Below are 4,951 nucleotides of genomic sequence, written 5' to 3' on the forward strand. Positions count from 1 at the left end.
GTACAAGCACCAATATTGTTGAAAATATCCATCTCTTTGCAAACGTACTATACGGCGTTGCATTAGATCAGCTTCTAAGCAGCACAAATTTGTGATTTTATTTGATTCGTTTGAACGAGCATCTCCTGTCGATAAGGTCATACGCTGATCTTGTTTTTGCTTCAATCAGACTTGAATATTCGTATCATTATATCTGACTGTATGTCTTGATAGTGATGAGTGCATTGCCGGTTTTAAGACGTCACATCAGTATTTTACCGCGATAGGCCTATATCGATCACATGTTTTGGTTTCAAGTGCGTTCACATGCATGTATGTCTGTCTTGTATAGTAATCCATAATATGTCACCATATCGTCGCAGTGGAATCCAAGTTACTTGTGTCCATTTTTCAATATCCTTTGGCATATCAGATAGGAGTTAGTTATATTTAGTTTCAGTTATGTTTAGGGGTCCTACCTTTTCCAACACATCTCACTAGATCAGCTTTTCCTGTCAATGTGATTACGTGAGCATAGACAGGATTAAAATTGATAGCAATATACGCAATTCCCGATGATATTGGCCATTTTGATCATGAATTATCGAAGATTTTCGGCGCTTGGCGCGTTTAGTCGGAACGTCCACTAAACGAAGACCAGACATAGATGATTAGTAGCGGTGAAAAGCGCGTAGCCTGAGGGGAGTCTGGCGGGCGAAGTCCCCCCAGAAGTTCGGTTTATCACTATCTGGGGGCTGGTTGTGCACTGCTGTCCAAGGGCCTGCGCAGTGAGTTGGCGTATTTGCGCAAGCTCGTGAAAAATTATAGGGAACATTGGTGACGAGCCTTTGGCCGGCTAGGTATTTAACTTCCATTTAACTTTCTGTTTTCTTCCACCGAATAGTAACAAAAATGCGGAGTTTAAAATGGTCAAAAGGAAGTGCAACTACAGGTCACATTACACTGGCCAGGGAGTATAATATACCAGGGATGGTTTCAAGAGGCATCATTCTTGCCATCTCCAATCGCGTCGTCACGCCTCCTCGCCATGAGCAGTGAGCACGGCTTTGTAAGCGATTTCTCGTCATGACGAAACTGTCGGGAGGCGTTAAGTTGGGATGGTGTTTGATTTGTGATCAATGCATTTTATTCAAACTCGTCTTACCGTATCTGATCCATAAATGATCACAACAGTAGTTTGTGACATCGGCGGCCTAACAATCAACTTCCTTTACTGATGTGCCGTGAGTAGTTACTATAGTCGCATCTCTTTGGTATCGAGTTTATCGTATGGCACGATTATGAAATTTGACTCTTTATAACTTCCTGAATTCGCATCGCACATCAAGTCGCGGCGTCGAGTTCATATTTTGATTCAATCAAAATGGCCGACGAATTATTCTTCTGGCAATTTATGGTTGTTTCTAGCAATTATCCTTGTTACACGTACACTACATTAATACCCTCAAGTTCAGATTACTCTACATACATTTCCACCATTTTCTTTACGCTTACACGTCAATTTTTGGTGGGGTTAAATTCATCTGTTCCATATAAGTTCAAATAAACTTCAATAAAATATATGCTTCGTCATAATTCACTCCTTTTACAACCATTCTCTCGAATTACATTCAGTGTTCACCGTGTAGAGTAGGGTTCTTAGTATACTTGTAACGAGGATTGCACCGTGTGTTGATTGATCAGATAGAAGCAGACATGGCGGCGCCTGTATGACAATGCTATTCTCAAATCCGCATTGTCTTCGTCATTATCGGCGAAAAATGGCTTTGAAGTGACAATACTGTCCTTAAAATGTATTCATTAAATGCGATTTATTCCTTGTATATGTGGAATGTGGATAAATGGGCGAATATTGTATCGATTCAGCAATCCGGCCCGCCAAGTACTTAATTTTCCTATATCCGGCCCGCCGACTCGAGAAGTTGCCCGCCCCTGGGTCAAACAATCGGATTCATCCAGCTGCGGTGTATGTGTTTGCATGTCTGCGGACGCAGTATGCTTCCCTAATTGGCTTGATTATTATTGCTGCTCCGCTGATCAGCTTGATCGCCAAATCGCACAAATTCGAGAATATCGAGCATGGATGCTATTTAAAAATCCTCTGTTGCGCCACGAAATTGGACGCTAGAATACACCACATTATGTCTGCCGTGTCCAAAGGTCATACCATTCCATGAATAGCCTACTTGTATTCGGTAGATTCCTTGCGTCATCCATCTGATTAGTTGCCTGCCTTGTTGCATTCCTGTTGTCTGTATACGCAGTTATCGTAATTATTATATTATTTCATTATTTTTCTTGTTTATTAAATGTGCATTTAATTTGTTGTCGTGATACTGCTGCCGTCTTCTTGTTGCAGAAATCGGACCCCTTTCCCGCCGTCAGGACTTGGTGAATTGCTGAATTCCGAAATGCTCTTTCGAAAGACAATTACTCACTACCTGTCCGATATCCACACCGGACATGCGGAATTGGTTGCTAATCGCATGAGCTACGAATGCAGTGTGCGGCACTAATATGGATGTGATCTGCGACCGGATGTTTACCGCACCAGTAGTTCAGCTCCGCACCCGAGTCGTACGCCTCGCAAACCAACTAAATCGGTTATAGTTACGAAAGTCATATCGCGATTATATACGGTAATCATAATTACCGCGACAGACATTCACTGATCCCAGTCGATCGATTTGTAAGCTTTGAGCATTGACTGTTGCTACCAATTCGGCAATTTCGCGGCTTCCTATGCGGCCTTGTAAAGAAATGGTGGTCATCTGTATCACAGACTAACTGATATTTTGCGTTCGACAAAAGATTTTTTGCCTTTTCCAAGTCAGATCCCCTTATAAAATAATATCCTTGACTACGGGATTCGACCTTACAACGTTAACATATACGCTATTCGATACAGTTGAATATTACAATTATTACTAGGACAAGTTTTTGCAACTTTTTTTTACAACTTCCGGCAGCTTCCTAAATACTCAGAAGTTATATGTAGTATACCGATTTAAGCTGTTTGGAGGATTCTTATATTGCAAATTTTGCAACTCTTTTCGATTTTTCATGCAACTTCTAGCAAGTTTTTTTCGATATTTTATGCAACCAATTTCTTACTGGAAATATTTGGCACTATATGTAAATAGATCGCTTGATTATTTCACTGTCGTTTAAATTTGAGAACCTTTCTGATTTGACGTGCATTCGAACTTGACCGCCGAAAATCATTTTTTCACTGGCTCAATTTTTTCAGGCTATTGACTTTGTTGAAGTTGCCAACATTAAGTTTTGCTGCAGTGCCTTGAATACAGAACGATTTGAATATCTTATATCCTAATACTTTCTAGGTACTTGTCCATAACTGCAGCTTCTTAGTGCAACTTTTGTGGAAAATAATGCAACTTTTTACTGCAACTTTTGTGAAAAACAAGTGCAACTTTCCACGGATTTGACTGCAATAAAAACTTGCCCTAATTATTACATTTTGTACTCGTACCGCTGTTCAATTCATTTACCGATGCATTTGATTATCGCTGTGCTCCCTCTCTCCCATTATACGCTATGGGACAACAATGCACGTGATCACGTGATCTCTATTCGTACATGGCATATTATAACCCAATGTCTATCGTATAGGCCTATTAACTAGATGGATTCATGTGTGATTTATCCGTACAATATATCTGGAAAAGGCAATAGTCGTCTGTTTAACTACTAGTCAAGGACTAATTCGTCAGGACGTTCGTCTCAACCATACTACCAGTATATTTGTAGCCGCATATCTGTAGACCACGAACTCGCTGTATACCCTCTCAGGCTATTGGAAATGTCGAACGTTATATAATAGCAAGCCAGTTGCTCAAGGGTGAACAATGAACATGAGCAAGCTGCTATTGTCCCTGACCTCGACAGAGATGTTCAGCAGTATTTCTACTTTTCCAGAGTACTCAAGTATGTTTTGCCTACTTGCGCTAATAATTACTCGATTGCTTACATATATAGGTTACTTTCACTTCGACTTAAAGTAGCCTATACTCAAGTACATTTTGCCTACTTGGACAATTAAAATTACTTATCATTTTGGACTTTACACTCAATAGTTTTCAGTATGTTAGGCAAAACCAAGCCGAAATACTCACTTATTTACCGGATTGCAATTCGCTTCTTCTACTGTACCTTGCCCTTGACTATAGAAATTACGACGATGCCTCTACTTCTACTTGAGTACCAAATACGACTAATTTAACCACCTCTAGTAATTGATATTTTTCTAATTTTACTTCCGGCCATGCATTGAGGCTTGGTACTAAGGACTTTTCGAAATGTATCAGTAACTTTGGAATTTGGTGACCCCTAATCCTTGGCCCACTACCACGACGTCTTTAACTTAATCTAACCCCGAACTGCTGACATAAAGCTAACCCCTGTTTTAATTTATTCTTTACGCGGGACTCGACTTGAAAGACGCTTTAGACGCTTTTTTGAATATAATTTTCACTCAATAAAAGCTGTATCTCTCAACACTAGCTTGAACCTATACCTGAATCAGAAAACAATAATACATACATTATATACCAAGTGATAAGTGCCAAATTCACCAAGTGCCGATTTCAACATACCGAATTCACTGCAACCGTTTGAAATAGAAACTATAATTCAATTCAATTCAATGCACCACAAGGCTGCGATGCAATGAAAGATAACCGAGTTCAAGTTGACACAAAACAAATGCAGCAGAAGTAAACAAATGCACAGTCACTTTCATGCACTCGAAATATATAATTCTGTCTTGATTTGGTGGATTGCCATCAATGCATGTAATTACCGTGATGAATATTTAGTACATCGACGAGCGAAACACTGCGTACACAATGAATCAGCAAATTCGTATTTATGACGTGTTTATATTCCGACGGCTTCACAGTAGTCCAAATTTTGTTGGATTAAAAACACT

General features: G+C 39.8%; 1 protein-coding gene and 1 long non-coding RNA gene across 2 annotated transcripts in view; one reads left to right on the forward strand and one right to left on the reverse strand.

Annotated features, from left to right (window-relative positions):
• The window catches only part of LOC145455468 (uncharacterized), a 175,944-nt gene that overhangs the window by 129,835 nt on the left and 41,158 nt on the right, over window positions 1-4,951 (forward strand). The window lies entirely within an intron of this gene.
• Window positions 1-4,951, reverse strand: part of LOC145455462 (uncharacterized) — a 126,391-nt gene that overhangs the window by 50,018 nt on the left and 71,422 nt on the right. The gene's annotated exons all lie outside the window — the stretch shown is intronic.

Source organism: Botryllus schlosseri, chromosome 14 (assembly GCF_051294905.1).
Source record: "Botryllus schlosseri isolate E-star chromosome 14, Bs_hap1, whole genome shotgun sequence".
Classification (NCBI taxonomy): domain Eukaryota; kingdom Metazoa; phylum Chordata; class Ascidiacea; order Stolidobranchia; family Styelidae; genus Botryllus; species Botryllus schlosseri.